Consider the following 20,615-nt stretch of genomic DNA (forward strand, 5'->3'; position numbering starts at 1 on the left):
TTCCAGAACCTGCTGTATTTTCAGGAGACATACTGAAGTTCATAGAGTGGAAGGCGAGTTTTGAAATGATCATTGATTACTATTGCTCCAGGTCAGTTGACAAGTTATTCTACCTTCAGAAATATGTTGGTGGAGAAGCAAAGAAAGCTCTTGAAGGTAACTTCTATAGAACAGACGAAGAAGCCTACAAACAAGCTTGGGAAAAGTTAAATGCAAGATATGATCATCCTTTCTTAGTACAAAGAGCCTTTAGGGAGAAATTGAATAACTGGCCTAAGATAGGTCCTAAAGAACATTTCAAACTCCAAGAGTATGGTGACTTCCTGCAAGCATGCAGCAATGCCATCCCACATGTACGAGGACTAGAAGTACTGAACGACTATCTGGAAAACCACAGGATGCTAGCTAAACTACCTGAAGGAGTGGCTTCTAGGTGGAATCACTATGTTACTGAACAGTTAGATCTAAATAAGGACTTCCCAAGTTTTGAAAAGTTCTCTGAGTTTGTCAATAAGGAAGCACAAATAGCATGTAACCCAGTAACAGCATCTTATGCCTTAAAATCCTTAGAAGAAAGGCCTGCGAGAGATATAAGACGTTCAAGAGCAGCTAGCTTTGCAACCAACACAGCAGCTAAAAGTCTAGATTCCTACGAGAGCAAGTTCAAAGTCATTACTGGGATCAGTAGAGAGACAGAACTGACAAATCCTCAGACTACCTTTAAGTGTATGTTCTGTGGAGAGAACCACTCCATACACAAGTGATAACAATTGAAAGAGAAGTCCTCAAATGAAAAGAAAAAATTTGTACTTGATAATCAACTGTGTTTTGGATGCCTAAGAAAAGGACATATTACTAAGGAGTGTAAGAAAAGGGCCACATGCAGTGTTTGCAAAGGACGCCATCCTACACCACTACATGAAGAACGTCCAAAGAAGGATGAATCCTCAATACCTAAAGATGCTGAGGAAGAAAAGAAAGTATCAGTATTCTCTTGCAGAGTAAGGGAAGGAGAAAGCAACGGCACATCAATGGTCGTACCAGTGTGCATTTCAAATCCTAAAAGGAGGAATAAGAAGGTATATGCCTATGCACTATTGGATGCCCAAAGCGATGTTACCTTCATTGATCAAGAAATCTGCAAGAAATTACAAGTGGCTACAGAACCAGTGAAGCTCAAACTCACCACAATGACAGGGAGAGATACATTAGTGAACAGTCAAAGAGTCAAAGGATTGAGAGTTAGAGGACTTCATTCAAACCTCATATTAAATCTACCTCCAGCCTATACGAAAGACGATATACCTCTAGATCGAGATCGCAAACCTACCTGTGAAACAGCCAATAAATGGGAACACCTATCTGTCATATCACATGAAATGTCCCCGCTAAAGGAGTTTGGTGTTGGACTGTTGATAGGCTACGATTGTCCCGAAGCTTTGGTACCACAAGAGGTAATCACAGGAGGAAAGGGTGAACCCTACGCTGTTCGAACTGATCTAGGATGGGGTGTTGTTGGAGGAAAACAGCAGATTGCAAACTCAAGACAGGTGACAGGATTGTGTCATTAAATATCCGTCCAAGAGTTACCAACTGTAAGTTCAGCAAAAGTAATCAAGATCCTTGAGTCTGACTTTGCAGACATAAGTTCTGAAGAAAAGAGTGTATCTCAAGAAGACAAATGTCAAAAAGGGGAGTGATTGGCGCTGCCAGGAAGTTAGGTTAATGGGAAATCTGGGTTAGGCTCCTATAGTTCAAGACCAAGTTCAACACATGCAAATGCACATAGAATGTATGTGGGAATGAGAACTATATAAGTAATAGGATATAAAAACACAATGGGTGTGTAATATGTGTGTAAAATTAACACTATGTGCTGATACCAAATCAATAAATAAATAAATGTGTTCAATACCTAACAGGCTTATTGAGACTCAACATAAATATGCAAATATATGTAAATGTAGGTATAAAAATATAAAAGCATATCAAGATAGTATTAATAAATTATGGTGATATAGAGAGTTAGTGTGCAAAGGTGCTAAAAAATAAATATAGTGCACTAATCAAACTAAATAAGGTGCATTCCGAATAGTCATAACCATCTATTCAATAAAGTGCAACTGCATACTCATAAGCAATGAAAATAAATAAGTGGGTGAACTATGTGCATCCCACACTGGTGACAATATAAACACTAGTAAATAAATAAGTGCAGCCGTGCAAATAACTATATAAATTATGAAAGTGAGAACCATATAAATTCAAAGGCTCAAAAAGCAGGTTCTGTGTATTTTAAAATTGTCCAAAAATAGTGCAATCAGAGTTGGTACAGAAATCATAAAGTTCTATAGTCCATATAAGGATGGAGTAAGGTGCTCTTTTTTTCTATGAAGCCGGGAGTGCAGTGAGTGATTGGAAGATAGGGTGCTCCCCCTCTCCTGGGGTCCTGTGCTTACCGGATGTCCGTACCCCTACAGGGGTAAATGGCGGGTCGATAACAGGGATCGCTCCCATACACCGGCAATCTGGTTCCGTCCTATCCTTCCTATTACCACTCGTATCCACTCCTTGCTCCGGTACACATAGGGGTTAAAGCATCAGGGAGAGAGCTCCAGTACAATTCCCAATAAATAAAAATAGATAAAATTATGGCATAACTTGGTTGCAGTATAAAATTGGTAAAACCTGACATAGCAATTCAAACATAATTAATTTAGTGGTTGGAAATGAAGCAATTCAGATCTATATCAAGGTTCAACCCTCCAGGTTGGAGTGATTCCAATTGGAAAATCCATTTCGTTTCGTTTTTAGAGATTTTTCTCGTTTTATTCTCTCCCCTCCAATGTGCTCTTATAGTATCGATGCCATAAAATAATAGTCCCTTGGGATTCTTATCGTGCGTTTCCAGAAAATGTCTGGATAACCCATGTTTGGGGAAACCCTTTTTGATGTTTTTAATATGTTCTCTTATACGCACATATAGCGGTCTAGTGGTCCTGCCCACGTATTGTTTATGGCACGGGCACTCAATAACGTAAGTGACGTGAGTGCTGGAGCATGTAATCAGCTCATTAATTTTGAATTTCCGTTTATTGGCAAAGGATCTAAATTCCGTCATCTTTCTTGGTTGTGCTGTATTATTTTTGCACGCAAGGCATTTACGGCATCTTATAAACCCTTTTAGATCGGGAAAGATTTTTATTTGTTTGGGTGGGTCTATCACATTATGAACTAACCTATTCCTGAGTGCAGGTGCTTTCCGATAGATAAATTTCGGTTTGCTGGGTAGGATCTTAGCCAAAGTCCTATCTGATCTTAAAATCGGCCAATATTTTTTAAAAATAGTTTCCATTTGTTTATATTGATTATTAAAACCAGTGATAAAAGCAAGGTCAAAATCATTTCTATTGTTCTTGGGTTTCTCTATCAATAACTCCTCTCTTCTCATGTTCCTAACTTTATCCATGGTTATCTCAAGTATTTTCTTATCATATCCCTTTTCAATAAATTTCTCAGTGAGTGTTTTTGCTTGTGCGTTATATTCTTCAATCCTGCCACATAATGCCTGATCAATTATTTTTATTATTTGTAATATAAAATAACCCCGTTTTTAATTAATTCTTTTTATCGGTATTTGCATAGACTAGTCCTTATTGACATATATTATATATGAATCCCCCTTGAGATTAATTACATATACGCCGCCAACAAATATGCTACTTATGTGAGTAAGTGAGCATTGGGAGACGGAACTTGAGCACACAGGTTTCCTGTCTCTTTGTTTACCATCCATTAGCCCGTTTTTCAGTAATACAATTCTGCCTAGCAACAGATGATATTCAGATATCCCCTCTTTTTCTATTTGCCAAATAGCGAGTAGATTTTTAATGTTATTTTTAATGTTAATATGTTTGCCTAGCAATAGATGACATTACATGGCCCCTTGCGATGATTGGCCGGAGAATTTACATTTGTACATTCCCCCACTAAGTTGCCTGGTAACCGCTTAATACTTAAACAGACGGAATAGACGTGGTCAACGCTTCTCCAGATGACGTCAGTGTGACGAAACGCGTCGAGAACGTGACCACATCACTTCCGTCTGAACGATCCCGAGGCTAGGAACGCACGCTGATCCCAGGCGAGCACCGCGAACGAGGTAGTTGCGGACCCTATGCCATACGGATGCGCTGCATGTTGATTTTATATGAGTACATGTCTTTTTTGGAATCTAAATAAAAGTTTTAAAGGCAATCCTGCACTATCGGAGGCTTCTGTTTTTCACCTTTTTCATATACCCGGGAATTGTACTGGAGCTCTCTCCCTGATGCTTTAACCCCTATGTGTACCGGAGCAAGGAGTGGATACGAGTGGTAATAGGAAGGATAGGACGGAACCAGATTGCCGGTGTATGGGAGCGATCCCTGTTATCGACCCGCCATTTACCCCTGTAGGGGTACGGACATCCGGTAAGCACAGGACCCCAGGAGAGGGGGAGCACCCTATCTTCCAATCACTCACTGCACTCCCGGCTTCATAGAAAAAAAGAGCACCTTACTCCATCCTTATATGGACTATAGAACTTTATGATTTCTGTACCAACTCTGATTGCACTATTTTTGGACAATTTTAAAATACACAGAACCTGCTTTTTGAGCCTTTGAATTTATATGGTTCTCACTTTCATAATTTATATAGTTATTTGCACGGCTGCACTTATTTATTTACTAGTGTTTATATTGTCACCAGTGTGGGATGCACATAGTTCACCCACTTATTTATTTTCATTGCTTATGAGTATGCAGTTGCACTTTATTGAATAGATGGTTATGACTATTCGGAATGCACCTTATTTAGTTTGATTAGTGCACTATATTTATTTTTTAGCACCTTTGCACACTAACTCTCTATATCACCATAATTTATTAATACTATCTTGATATGCTTTTATATTTTTATACCTACATTTACATATATTTGCATATTTATGTTGAGTCTCAATAAGCCTGTTAGGTATTGAACACATTTATTTATTTATTGATTTGGTATCAGCACATAGTGTTAATTTTACACACATATTACACACCCATTGTGTTTTTATATCCTATTACTTATATAGTTCTCATTCCCACATACATTCTATGTGCATTTGCATGTGTTGAACTTGGTCTTGAACTATAGGAGCCTAACCCAGATTTCCCATTAACCTAACTTCCTGGCAGCGCCAATCACTCCCCTTTTTGACATTTACACCTGACGCTCCCCCATTGGGGGTGCATCTTTTGGAGTGGGCAGCAGCCATTAGTGTTTTATTTATAGAAATTTTACGCACTATTTTATAGATAGTTTATCCTAAGCGCGGATCTTTCTTCTTTTCTCAAGAAGACAAAGTTCGTACACACTCTAGAAGAAAGTATTCAGCAGAATCAACAAGGTTATCTTGAAATGCCCTTACCCTTTAGAGAACGACCTTGTCTGCCAAATAACAGAAATCTTGCCCTAGCAAGATTGAAATGCCTGAAGAAAAAGATGGGAAGAGATCCCAAATTCAAGCAAGATTATTTTAAATCCATGGAAGGCATCCTTGAAGAAGGACATGCAGAGAAGGTGAATAACCAACCTAAAGAAGGAGAAGTGTGGTACATCCCACATCAAGGTGTTTACCACCCAAAGAAACCAGATAAGATTAGAGTAGTATTTGATTGCTCAGCAAAGTATGATGGTGTTGCATTGAACGATCACCTACTAAAAGGACCAGACCTTACAAACACTCTGCCTGGAGTACTTTGTAGATTCAGAAAATATCCCGTAGCGGTCATGTGTGACGTTGAAAAGATGTTCCACCAGTTTCATGTGAAGAATGAAGATAGAGACTTCCTGAGGTTTCTATGGTGGGAGGACGGAGATACAGATACAGAGCCAGCAGAATACAGAATGAAAGTACACTTGTTTGGAGCAGCATCGTCTCCAGGTTGAGCCAATTATGGTATGAAGTACCTGGCCAACAAAAATGAAGAGGATTGCCCATCAGCAGCAAAACTTCTATGTAGATGATGGTCTTATAAGTCTAGAGTCCACAGAATCTGCAATCAAACTAGTAAGAAGAGTGTTGTTACAAATAGGAGAATCAAAACTTGACAAAAAGGGAAAACGTCTCACTACTCCACTCAAGTTGGAACGTCCTATACAGCAGTTAGTTGTTCTACTTGAAAGTGATAAAAGACACTTGGAAGTTGAGAACCTAATAGAAAATTCCCCAAATTCATGTTCAAATCCTACTATAGAGAACATAGAATTATAGGTAATTTTGGTGGGAGTGTAGCTGGCCAGCTAGAACCTGTCCTAGGTTGCTAATATGACCTACATGCATATACAGCTAGACCTGTTAATAACCTCAATACAGTGCATATGTTTATATGTGAGAGACAAAAGCAGAGTTATTTACTGTGATTTCATGTTTGGATGTCACATAACAGTTGTATGTTGTGTTCACAGAAGCAAAGGAAATTTGCCTGTAAGATTCATTTGTATGCATGTAAGGTAGGCTCAGACACAGCAGAGTTGAAACCAGAAAGCACAGAGTTAATCTTTATTACCCATAAGGAGTTTGTGGCCAATAACAACCAATCTCACACTCAGCAACAGTCTTGGCCAATCACAGCCAGCCTTACACCCATTTTTTCTCAAAGCCTCATGCTTTCAGCAAGCCCTCTCATTCCACTGCAGAGCAAGAGAACTGAATAGACACACAGATCCACAGAGCAGTTGTATGGAAGCAAGTGGCCAAAAATAGGTAATTAACAGTTATACATGTTCCTATTGTTAGTAATGTGATTAGAGCTGTATACTGAACTAGTTATGTGTTCACTTGTAGTTCCACCAAACCCGAACACAAACTCAAACAAACAAACAAACAAACAAACTCAAACAAACAAACAAACTATCAAACTTCAAAAGTTATATCGAATTCAAACTATCAAACAAACTCAAACAGCAATACAGAGAGAAATATATCCACCATTTGTTATACTGTATTCAGCACATGTTGTACATGGACTGTCTGCTGCAAAAGTGTCACTGTTATCTATGAAGAAAAGTTGAAGTTAATAAAGAAGATATCTTAAGCGTTTGGTGTGCTCTTTAAACCTACTGCTTTCCATAGAACGGTATTAGAGGAATTTATAGAGTAACAGACAGTCTGGTTAGACTGAAGTCAGAGAGATCCAATTCTTCTAATGCCACAGCGCATAAGGCACTTTGTAGTGCTGCGCCTGCCACAGATAGCCCCCCTCTCTCCAATGCTGGGAAGAAGCGTGCCCTCTCTCTCTTTGCAGTCCTGAGAACCAGCATGACCCTCACTCCCTGCTGGGTCACTTTGTGGTCTCCCCTCCAGGCTCATTCTGCCTTTACATAGTTAGTCAGGTTGAAAAAAAGACACAAATCCATCTGTCTCAACCAATAAAAAACAAAAACAAAAAAAAAACAGTAAAGAAAACCCAACCATACAATCCCATATACACAATCCTATACCCACAGTTGATCCAGAGGAAGGCGAAAAACCCCAGCAAAGCATGATCCAATTTTCTAAAGCAGGGGAAAAAATTCCTTCCTGATCTCCCAAGAGGTTATTTTCCCTGGATCAACTTTTTCTATAAATATTAGTACCCATTTATATTATGTACACCTAGGAAAGAATCCTTTCCTTCCCCTGGCATGCTGGGAGCTAAAATGTCCTCCCCAGGCTTAGAAAGGGGCCTGCCTGTCCTCAGGACTACATGACCCAAGATCCTCCTCTCCTTCTTCCTGTGGTTTGTCCTCCCCTCTGTCCAATGGTGAGAGGAACAGAGCGGATGGCTTGCTGTGACAATTGTTGCTCCCCCGTTCAGCAGCGCAAACAGTAGAGAGGGAGGGGGAGGGAGAGGGAGAGGAGCCCACAGCTACTGTCTTTCCCTCTGTGATGGCTGGTCAAATCTCCTGCTGTGGCAGCCCTCCAAGCGGGGGGAGGGAAGAAAAGGAGGCACAGTTTCTCCCCCTGGGTCTCACTCGGGATCAGGGGCATCCACTACAAAGGTTTTACATAAATAAATAAAAGCTGACCATGTTAAGCACTCCTGTCAGTGGTAAATGGCTTGTCTCATCCCTGTAAACTGATACATTTGGAAGAGAGCTTGTTCTTTTGAAAAACAACAGACTTACTGGCCAGATCTCCAGATGAAAATAGAAGAAAGAAAGCCTAAGACAGAAAACTAATACAGCCATCACATATAGGAATTGGTAAGCTGAAATATCATAAATGTTTGCTTTTGGATTTAATAGTGTTTAAAGTAAAGTAATAAATAAATAAAAAAGTATCTTTTTATTGGTTTAGGATGTAATGCATATCATATCCATTACGCCTATGATTTGGAATGATATACCTCCAGTGAAAATATTTTTTTAGAAGTGAAAGGAATTGTTTAAGTTGTAATTTGAGCTATAATTCCCTGCTGGTATTCATTATTTGCACTAACTGGCCTTTGTACCTAATAAAGCGACCTATAAGTATTAATTGGCAGTTTTATACATCAGTATAAACAGTATTTAACATATTATTATTACATGTACATTATCAGTGTGATATGTATAATAACATGACTTCATAGTGGTTTTATATTGGGATTGGTGAAATCCTAGGATTATAGACATGATAGGTAGGCTATCACTGTTCAGTAAGGTCATAGCTGGAATCTCACTGGATTTGGCCTTATTTGGCTGGATTTTGGGCTAATTACTGGGTACTGAGACATCTGCACCACTACTCCTGTCACCCAGTAGCCGGAGCAGCATGCTGATGCTGTAGAGAAGCCAGCGGATGTGCCTGCTGTGTTCTGTCCTCAGACTCTGTCCTCCTCAGACTTCTTTCTTTGTCTACTGTGGAGATGTGAGCCTCAAAAGGAAATCCCAGCTTGCAGCTGGAGGTGTGGAGTAAAGGTGAGTGGAGGTGAGAGGAGAGAAGCAGACTGAATTCTTGCAATGTCTATAATTTTTTATTTCCAAGCATTTGCCTGTTTGTTGCCCCCATATTGTAACAATTGTCCATTTGTTGTTCAATAACTTGTTTGATGTCTGATCACTGTAACATTGCACTCTTTGTTTCTCACAAATAAAGATATCTTCTTGCATATTGCAACAATTGTCTGTTTATTGCCCATGTATTTCCAGGATTGCCTGTTAGTTGCCCAAGTATTTATATGATTTCCCAATTGTTGCTTATAGTTTAGAACCATGATGTTTTGTTTAAATGGGGGGGGGGGGCTGATATTTTGGCTCTACCATCAATTTAAAGTATGCCACTGTTGCTCCCCACAATTTTTTGCTAGAGCCACCTCTCCTTCCCTGACCGAATCTCAGGATCGTGGATTTAAAAAAGTTCCCAGAAATGAGTAGGACCCTTTATAACCAGACTAGCTACTTGGTATGAGTGTAATCAGTGTATTCCCCCTGCTCAGGGATGTCTCTATTTTGGTAGGGCCTGAAGTTGTCCTCAATGTAGCATATGTTATAATGGAGCACTAAAAAGACAGTGAGGTTGATTTAATAAAGTTGGAGAGTGCAAAATCTGATGAAGCTCTGCAAAGAAACCAATAAGTCTCCAGGCTTTATTGCCTAAACCTAATTGGACAAGCTAAAGTAAGAAACTGATTGGCTACCATGCACAGTATGAGTTGAGTTGGCCAGGGAAAGAAGGACACTCACCAGGACACAGTGGCAGTGGTTTAAAAGGATTGCATTGGATGACAGACCTGGAGAAATACAGTACATTAATGGAATTGGAGGCGGCAGCATATTCCACTATGAAATGAATCCCTTAGTGGGGGACCGGATTATTCACATCCCCCCTTGCCTCCTGTCTCCATACATAGGCCTATGCATCATTATACATAGGAGGATGCTGGTTGTACTTCCAAATGTCGGCTGTATATTCTAATATTCCATATGTACACAGGAGGGAGGAGTCCTCTTGTTGGATCCTGTTACAATAAGCTTTTCCCTGGTCAACCATTTCCTATATACCCCAACAATCAAGGCAATGCTGATATATATGTAACTGGCCCTGAGAGAGGTACAACTCTGGTTCCCTAAGCCCTGAGGAAGTGAAATCTTGTCGAAACACGTCGGTTTTATATGAACCATTGTCAGAGTACAGGTTGTAAAATCACAATCCTAGCCACATGTATTGTATACTCATAAAGTGTTACTGAATGTATATACAATGTATATCTAGCGTTTCTTTTTATACAATTTTATCAATTGTTTAATAAATTTTGTTTTTTTATCAAATGGTGTTCAATACTTCCTTCTGGCCTGTATAGTTTGACAGAACCATTTCGCTATCTCTATATACATAACACGGATGATGGCCTTGTGACTGCCTCATATTTATAAAAAGTTTATACCATGCACAGCTGCACCAGATTCTGAGTGATCCAGTTTTAGTAAATCTCCCCCAATGTTACAGTCAATATTTGTACTATATACCCAGCACGGATCTCTGCACTCGTACTGTATGTTAACATACTTCCTGTACATAGACTCAAGTACTAAGCCCCTCCCACTGTCAGCACAATTTTGCTATACCTACCACTTGATGAAGCATACTATAGTCCCTCCCCCTAATCCACCCCTATTATCAGGAATTCTGATTTTCAAAAGTTTCCATGTATGCTGATCATTATAACATTAGATAATATACAGACCACCATTGTTGGAACTAAACTGACACAATTTTAGGGAAAGGTGTATAGCTTTTAAAATCAACAGGGTTTGTTAACAAAGACAAACAAAATGTGCAGACATAATTTAAGTCAGGACAGTAATGTGCTATAAACAAAATAGCATTGTATGATAAGTTCCTTACCATAGATAGTAAATGTAGATTCATCATCTGCAAAAGAATAGGGGTAAAGTGTTAGAGAATCATACAATCAGAACATACAATTCAGTTCTTATCTATTAAACAATTGTTTTCCTTTATTTTTATTTTATCTTCTTCTATCCATGCTAATTTATTTTATTTGATACTTCAAGAGTAATGAGCGGTAAATTGATTGATCATTATAGAGACTGCTAACTTCAATCCTGTCCGTAAAAATATTACAGGTCCTCTTACCCCAATCCTGTCCATAATAACATTACAGGTCCTCTTACCTCAATCCTGTCCATAATAACATTACAGGTCCTCTTACCCCAATCCTGTCCATAATAACATTACAGGTCCTCTTACCCCAATCCTGTCCATAATAACATTACAGGTCCTCTTACCCCAATCCTGTCCATAATAACATTACAGGTCCTCTTACCCCAACCCTGTCCATAATAACATTACAGGTCCTATTACCCCAATCCTGTCCATAATAACATTACAGGTCCTTTTATCCCAATCCTGTCCATAATAACATTACAGGTCATTTTACCCCAATCCTGTCCATAATAACATTACAGGTCCTCTTACCCCAATCCTGTCCATAATAACATTACAGGTTCTCTTATCCCAATCCTGTCCATAATAATATTACAGGTCCTATTATCTCAATCCTGTCCATATAAACATTACAGGTCCTCTTATTCCAATCCTGTCCATAATATCATTACATGTCCTCCTACTCCAATCCTGTCCATATTAACATTACAAGTCCTTCTACCCCAATCCTGTACATAATACCATTACAGGTCCTCCCACAACCAATCTTGTCCATAATAACATTACAGGTCCTCTTACCCAAGTTGTATACCTGGAGAAGGGTCTGTTTGGATTTTTATGTATTAATTTAATATAAAATAATTTAATATGATTAAATTACTAGACATTAAGCCCGTTAAATTAACGGGCGCTAGAACATAGAGCCGCATGACGTAGCCAAGCGGCTCTCGCTTGACATCGCTCGCCCACCGCCACTTGTAACTGCCACTTAGCAGTAAGTCCACGCAAGCGCACACCAGCCGCGTGCCCGCGCACACCCGCTTCAACAATTTCGCCCGGCTGCCCGAAGTCTCTGCGCTCCAAGTCCCACGGACACAGGGACTGGACACAGACACACTTGTACTTTATTATATAGGATGAGAGATGAGTGACTCTGGTGATATAGAAGAGGTTCTGCAGCAGCAGCGATGGTGTGGGTCCCCTGTGGGCAGCACACGTGCACAGTGGCAGCAGTGAAGGGCGCTCAGAGCCCCCCACTTTCCCCAGCTCATGGCACACACCCCCCATCCTGGCCGGACTCTCCGCCCCTCATCACAACAACCTTCAGCTCGTCCTTGGACCCCCTCTTTGGGTGATAGGCCTGGAATGAAGAGCCCCCCGGTGTACCAGTGATCCTCCGTCCCTGTATACAGCTCGGTAGGGAAGTAAGGGGAGGGTGCTTACCTCGTACAGGTCCCCAGAAGCCATGCCGGGTCCGGGCTGAGCGCTGCTCTCCGTGTGCACAGGGCTGAGCCGGCTGTTGCGCAGAATCCCACGGTGGTGGTCAGGGCCGCAGTGGGACTCATTTTCAGCATTAGAGTTTCATTCCTTAGACCGGCCCACTTTAGTTCACGACTGACTATATTAAAATAATGCAGTCCTGAGCAGTCACGAGATCTCTCAGTTCTTGGTGTTAGAGCCAGCGGGGGTGGTAAAATGGTTGGTTGATCTGCATTTTTACCACCCCTTGATTGCTTTCCTACAGCAAACCTGGAAGGCACTCAGGTCTGCTCAAATTTTTTACACTTTATCCTGCCGTGTCACATTGTGCAGGCCAAATGCACCCATGGAGGCCTCGGGACTACGTCACTACCCTCTGCCAAATGCTTTGCACAGTATTTCAATGCAGAATCCCAACTGGGAGAATACACACACAATATATAAAGAAAATGGGCATGGGGTATAAAAGTATTGCCAGTAAAATGGATTTTGGGCTCATTCACACCAGTGAGCACAACTGCTGGGCGATGTAGTGCTGATCTCAGAGCATTACTCCCCCCTCTTCTACGCTGGTGAGATTTTAGTATGGCACTACTCATCTCATGATCGCACACAGTACTTTCTGTGCACACCACAGCAGGGGGGGCGGCACAAAATAGCCATCTGAGCTACAGTTTTGCTGCCTCCTGGCCACCTACCTGAATTGCCCCAACAAAAGACCAAATATGGACTTTACAGATACCATAGTAATTTTACCTGGGGGGGGGGGGGTGCAGAGTCTGACAGATAGCAGTTTATTGGTTGAACCTGACTAACTATGCATGTACTGGCTGTCAAACCTGCACTGAAGCATTATGGGGATGTGGAAAGCCATCCAAACACAGATCGCTCATCAGAGGACCACACACTCCCACTACAGGTGTGAAAGAGCCCACCATACAAGTTACAGTCTTCTTTAGATCTACCAAGTTCAACCACCTTGTAGAGAAAGAAGTATATATTTTCAAACAAAAATGATTGGACAGCTCAGGTAGGTACTCAGATTACAAAAAAAGTTTTAATAAATGTAAAGTTGATTGTAAGATGTATAGTGAGATTGTCCAATCAGATTGTAGAGTGTGTTGATAGGTCACATGGATGAGAGTGATCGGCTAGCAGGACATCTCTGTACATGTGAATGGGGGCGATGAGTGATCGGACAGAAGGTCCTTCTAGTTGGGTTCCTCTGCGCTCTCCTCCATTAGGTACTCAAAGTCGAAGCCGGCTGTGTGCCCCAGAGCCAGGGGGATGTGCCATAGTAAGAGCAGCCCTGCGGATGTCAGTGCCCGCACACTGCTCACATGGGACCCGCCGCAGCTCATGGCTGCCCAGCAAACTTCTCTGCCTGTGTGTGCCGCCTCCGCTCCATTGTACAGGTGCCCCGACTCGCCTGGCTTGTGTGTGTGTGCGGGGGGATGGAGGAGCAGGCGGCGTATATGGGGACTGGGGGGCGGGCTCACGGGCTTATTACTGAAGGGCTCGTTAGCGGGGCCGCCCGACAGCACCATCCTGAGTTTCTGCGCTCTGGCTGCCCAGCAAACTTCTCCGCCTGTGTGTGCCGCCTCCACTCTGGTGTACAGGTGCCCCGACTCGCCCGGCTCGGTGTGTGTGTGCGGGGGGGGGGGGGGTGAAGGAGCAGGAGTAACTCTGCCCACTCTTGCGTGATTGGTCTTTGCCAACGAAGCACCTCCGCCCACTCTCGCTTGATTGGTCTTGGCCATCATGCACTTGCAGACACGCCCCATCCCCTCGTACACTGCAGTTCTTCTGTCCGAAGTCTCTGCGCTCCAAGTCCCCAACGGCTGTTCTTGGGGCACATGCGCAGTAGCGCAATCTCACGGACACAGGGACTTGACGCAGAGACACTTGGACTTTATTAATATAGATTATAAACTTTTTTTATTTATTTTTAGGGGGAGCTAATGATGAACTGGCTCTTAGGGGAAAAAATGACATGGGGTCTAGGTCACAATCTGGGAGCCCCTTTTAGAATACAACATTTACTGAATGTGAAGTGCCTACGGTCACATGACGGCTGGGTGGGACCTTTGTCACTCTGGATACATGTCAAATGATGTCCTCCTGGAAAGCACCCAGTGCGCACTCTGTGGGCCACGCTCCAGCACAATCTGTCACCAGCTGTGTCCACTGGACACAGTCGATGACAGATCACTGCATTGGGCCACTGCCAGTACCATGTGATCGCTGTAAACCAATCACAGCAGATCACATGACAATTGTAAACAATGGATGCCTTCCTTTCATGCTATTCATTGTATCAAATTGTGTTGCTAACTGTTTGGTCCAAGAGATTACATGGCCAAACATAACCCATCTGTACCATGTGATTAGCTGTGGCCAATCACAGCTAATCACAACAACACACACCGAAATAATAATTTTCATTCAGTAAAAATGGTTGCTTATAACACCGGAATTCATTGGTATAAAAAAATCTCTAGAGTAGTACAATGTTACTATGGTAATAACATTATTGCTCTGGTCTCAGTGTGTTAAAAAAAATTGCAAAAAAAAAGAAAAAGAAAAAAATTTAATAAAAAAAAAGAAATAGAATAAAATATAAAAAAGTATATTTTTTTTACATACTGTCACCAGTCAGTGTCCATAATCGCCATCACACCAGTTATATGATCACGCTGTACTGCACCGGTGACTTTATGTAAAAAAATAAATAAAATTGTGAAAAAAACTACATTTTCTTATTTCTTCATTTTCCAAAAAATGGTGACAAAAAAACAGATTTTTGAAACAGCTTACCTGTAAAACCCTTTTCTTGGAGTACATAATGCGACACAGAGCAGCCATATTCATTACTATCTGGGTTATTCGCCACCCCTCCCATACAGGAAGTACCTCCATTTTGAAGCAAACACTAAACATCCCAGACAAGAGGGGAGGGACCTCTGTGTCCCGTGATGTACTTCAAGAAAATATTACAGGTAAATACAGGTAAGCTGTAGGAAAAATCAGTTTTTCTTTATCGAACATCGCAGAACACAAAGCAGCCATATTAATTACTATTTGGGACATCCAAAAGCAATGCACTTGAGGGGAGGGGGACACTATATGAAAATACCGCCATCAGACCGCAAAATATCTACATAGGGAAAAGCAGCCCAGCTTTGATGACGCTGGGCTGCTTTTCACGCGGATGACATCCACGTGTGTGCTGTGTGGACTGGGATCAGAGCTGAGGCTGGACCTGAATGGGCTGGATTGGTGCCTTGAATGTTTTAGTTGCACAGCGGATGATCCATATTGCATCAGGAGATTTGCTCATTGCTGACTGCAGGGATCCCACTACTTAATCCGTTGGAGAGGATCTTTTGTTGAGCCTGCTTTGGAGCACAGAACCTGTACTTTGGATTACACATAGGCGCATTCAGTGTGTGTTTGAGGTAAGCGGCCACTGCACACTATTTAGCACTGAGATTGGATCGATATCCAGATTGCATGTTTTACTTCACCATTGATTGATTTGAAATTCTTTGAAGATTTTTTTCACATACATAGGATTTATGTTTTAGCACAGCGAATTTTGGACATTTGCTTTAATATATGGATATGTTCTAGCACAATGATTTATATCATTTATATATTTATTGATCGATCTGGGATTTTTATTCACGTTTTTTTTCGACATTTATTATATCTGTTCTCATCATTGCACAGTGATTCACAGCAACCTTGTTTTTGATTTATGTATTGATTGTACACAGATGTATATTCGATTCACTCTGAATTAGCGCCGATCATATTCACCATACACAGTACTATTCACGGTGGGGACACCGATTTAGATTGGCAGCTTTTTCTTTTTTTTCTTTTTTTCTTTACATTTTTGGTTATTATTTTGCCCGCTTCTATTGAACACCTCAGGTAGCGCATTGGTCCTCGTTCCTATCAGAATAAAAAAGTGGTGACGTCAGCACGCCCTCCCCACGTGATACCCGGAAGTCAGGCGGCGGCGTTATACCGAATGAGCTGTGAATTAGCGCTATTGATTCAACATGAATGTGAGTTTTTAATCTTTGTTTTGCAATAAAAGTGTCCTCTACGTACTGTGACTCCCTTTCTCTTGCATATCCCTTTGGGAATATTGGGCTCTGGATGAGATTGGCTGTGCATGGTCTTTGGTGGATATCGGGGCTCCCTGCAGATGGTTTTGAACACCTAGAGAGAGGCACTGCGCCAGGATTCCATTGATGTTTACACCCTGTGTTGGAAGCTGATATACATGTGTGATCTGGTAAGCGCTTGGTGTATCTAGAGCGTGCAGCACTAACCGCGGATATAGTCACACTAAGTGGCGGTGGATTATTTTCCTGCACTCAGCACCCTGCACTGGATCTTTGCTGACTTTTGACATTAATTTACCATTTTATTTTACTACTAGACATTAAGCCCGTTAAATTAACGGGCACTAGAACATATGTGGTCAGACATTTGTATAAACAGACTTGTTCCAGTTAAGCGAGAGCCTCTGTCAGCTCTGTGTCCCTCTTGCCCTACTGACTGAGCGGCTCTCGCTTATCTCGTTCCTTTTTTCTAACAAGGCGAGAGCCGCATGACGTAGCCAGCTCTGCGCATAGCGTCCCTGTTGCCCTAGCAACATCGGGGACACGCGCAGAGCTGACCGAGCGGCTCTCGCGTGACATCGCTCGCCCGCCGCCACTTGTAACACCCGCTGCCGCTTAGCAGGAAGTCCGCGCGAGCGCACATCCGCCGCGTGCCCGCGCACACCCGCCGCTTCAACAGTTTCGCCCGGTGTTCTATCAGATTTCCCTACCCCATCAGATTTCCCTATCTACGTCATTTCCGATTGAGATCAGCTGTGGATTCATCATGCAGCAGCTTGTACCTGCGTCACACGTCCTATTGGGCATGCGCAGAATAGGTAGGGAATTATGATAGCATCGTAAGGGGTCAGACAAAAGTCCTAGTGTGCATGCGCACCAACGGGTCGGGCAGCGGGATCTCTTATAACAAACATCCATCCGATCTCCATGGCACACACTGCGCTGACCCAACACTGCACCGACCCGACAATCCGATCCCCATGCCCCACACTGCGCCGACCCGACAATGAGACAGTTGGCGTGCGCGTGTGGGTAGGGAATAGGATTGTCCGATCGGCGCAGTGTGTACCATGGAGATGGGATGTATGTTTGTTATAAGAGATGGCGCTGCCCGATCCGTTGGTGCGCATGCACCTGCTCATGAGCAGTAGGATTTGTGCCTCAGCCCTTACGATGTTATAAAAATTCCCTACCTATTCTGCCAATGTTCCCTCTAATTTTTTACTGTGCTGAGCAAGTAAAAAATTTTCTGAGCGCAAACCTTTAGATTGAGCAATGGGGGGGCGTCAATGCAGAGTGCCCACAGCGATGCCCCCAATCGCAGAGTGCCCACAGCGATGCCCCCAATCGCAGAGTGCCCACAGCGATGCCCCCAATTGCAGAGCGCCCACAGCGATGCCCCAAATCACAGAGTGCCCACAGCGATGCCTCCAATCACAGAGTGCCCACAGCAATGCCCCCAATCAATGCAGAGATGCCAGCGTCCCCCCCCCGTGCACTTACCTTCTCTTCCATTCAGTCCCAGCTTCCCACGTCTCTTCAGTCCTCCTGGCGCCTCCTCCGGGTGTCCGTCATCCTGGGCACCCCCTGCAGGCCCGATCCCCGGCCTCTCCTAAAGGCCGCGGGCCGGCCACAGTCTCCGCACTCCGGGGGGTGGCAGTCTCCACAGATCGGAATGCCACCCCCAGCCAGGGCCGGTGTACTGCAGTACACCGGCGGATGTTGAAAGGTGGGCGGGGATCCCCGGCGTGGATCCCCACCCAGCGCTGCCCAGTGTTCCACCCAGCGCCGCCCAGTGTTCTCTGCGTCCTAATCACAACGGCTGTCCGTGGTGCACATGCGCAGTAGCGCATTTCCACGGACACAGGGAATGGACGCAGGGACACTGGGGTTTTATTAATATAGATTTCATTTAACGCTCTATTGCGTTATCCTATTGGGACATTCATCACTGAATATAATTTGTATACATTCAAGTTTACACTTTATTGGTTGATTTAATAACTTAAATCACTAGTATTGCTTTATGCAGGTTGATTTACTATCAATATTTCAATGTAGCGCGGCTCTTTTTTATAATAGTCTCACCTGGCATGTGGAATAGGTTCTGGGGATCTTTGGCGGTGCAGCGGAATAGACGGTAGCAGCGGAAAAGGAGGAGTCAGCCGAGGAGAAGAGGGAGGATGGAGTAGGAGGAGCAGAAGAAGAGGCAGGCCTGCATGCAATCCATGGCGGTACAACCAAATCTACACGGGAGCCACTGGTAACATGCTTGACGGCCGTCAGAAGGTTCACCCAGTGGGCAGTAAAAGTGATATAACTTCCCTGCCCGTGTTTGCTAGACCATGTGTCTGTGGTCAGATGTATCTTGGCACCGACACTGTGTGCCAGAGATACATTGACTTGCCGCTGAACATGGCCATACAGCTCTGGAATGCCCTTCTGCGATAAATATTTCCTGCCTGGGACCTTCCATTGTGGTGTTCCAATGGCCACATATTTCCTGAAAGGCTTCCGAGTCCACCAGTTGATATGGTTCCAAACTGTAAAGAAGGGAAGCGCACGCAGACCTCGGATAATATCGCTTTAATAGGGGACAATACAAATCAGTTAAGTTGCACTCACATTTCTATCCTTGTATGACAAGCACTTCAGCACATCAATAGTAGCTTCTCACTCCTCCTGTCCCTCCGGGGTGTCCTCCGGTCTCCTCTATCGCAGCAGCAATAGAGCAGCAATAGCAGCGAATTGTGAGGAGAGAGGAGAATGAGAAGGAGAAGAGGCTGGATGGTGAGAGCCTGGAAGGTGGCTTTGTGGGTTCTGACGGCGTTGCTCCCACTGGGCTCGGTGATGGGAGTCCAGGTGCCTTCTTAAGGCGGTCATCCCTAGGTGAGTGTTGGGCTTACCGCAACTTATGCGTTGACTGCAAAGGCTGCAGATGGCAACACTATTGTCAGCAGCGGACAGGTTAAAAAAAACCCCACACTGCGGAGCCGTGTGCCGGCATCCTGGGAGCGCTAGATGTGACCATACATGGTTGATGACTCGCTCCTGATACATTACCAGTTTGGTTTGTCCCTCCTGTTCAATGTAAATTCAGCCTGCTTATCCTCCCTATCTGCTGGTCCATCTCTCCCTCTGAACTCCCCTCCTCTTCCTCTCTTGTGGGCACCAACGTGACATCCATAGACACGTCGTCAACGACGTCACCTTCCCCACCACTAACATTTGAGATATCGGAGTAGGCAGCAACAGCGGGGACCAACCTTCTTGGGCTGATCTGGGTACTGTCGTCAGACTACTGAGTGGTGGCTGTTGCTACCTCTTCTTCCTGATCTGATGCCAAGAATGGCTGAGCATCGCAAATGTCTTGTGATGGATCGGAAAATAATTCCTGTGACTCAAGCGGAGGGTATATGGTGGTGGTGTCTTTGCGGGTGCACACAGCAGAGAGTGAAGAGGGTGCAGATAGAGAGGATGAGGAGGGTGCAGAAGAGGAAGGCTGAGTGAGCCACTCAACCAAGTCTGGTGCATCCTTTGACGTAATTGAACGCACCTTCTGCAAATTACCACTATGGCTCTGGCCTGGTACTCCTGCCCTACCCCTACCACCCCTGCGTAAGGGCCTGCCTCTTCTTCTGTCTGTCATTTTTTAGATGACCCTGTGACAAAAGTCTCTAGAGAAGCGCAGTATATGTGGAAGAAGGTATATAGCACCCCGCTTCAATCTGTCGTTTTGGGGGGGCCACTGGTTTATCACACACTAGTTATGAAAAATATTTTCTAGTAACTTTTGTCACTGTGTGTAGCAGAGTTAACGCAGCGAAAGAGGCAAAATGTATGCAGTACCCAAATACACTATCATGAAAGTATAACACCCCGCTTCAATCTGTCATTTTGGGGGACCACTGGTTTATCACACCAGTTATGAAAAATGTTTTCTAGTAACTTTTGTCACTGTGTCTATCAGAGTTAACGCAGCGAAAGAGGCAACATTTCTGCAGTACCCAAATATACTATTATGAAAGTATAAC

The 20,615-nt window shown here is 43.3% G+C and overlaps 1 pseudogene across 1 annotated transcript in view; it reads right to left on the bottom strand.

Moving 5' to 3' along the window:
- Positions 1-20,615, bottom strand: part of LOC309553037 (proteinase-activated receptor 1-like) — a 181,215-nt pseudogene that overhangs the window by 84,252 nt on the left and 76,348 nt on the right. The window contains exon 3 of the transcript in view: positions 10,901-10,927. The product of the transcript in view is annotated as a proteinase-activated receptor 1-like (transcript). The remainder of the gene's footprint in view (positions 1-10,900; positions 10,928-20,615) is intronic.

The sequence above is a fragment of the Pelophylax lessonae genome (assembly GCF_965119305.1).
Source record: "Pelophylax lessonae genome assembly, chromosome: 4".
NCBI classification, from domain to species: domain Eukaryota; kingdom Metazoa; phylum Chordata; class Amphibia; order Anura; family Ranidae; genus Pelophylax; species Pelophylax lessonae.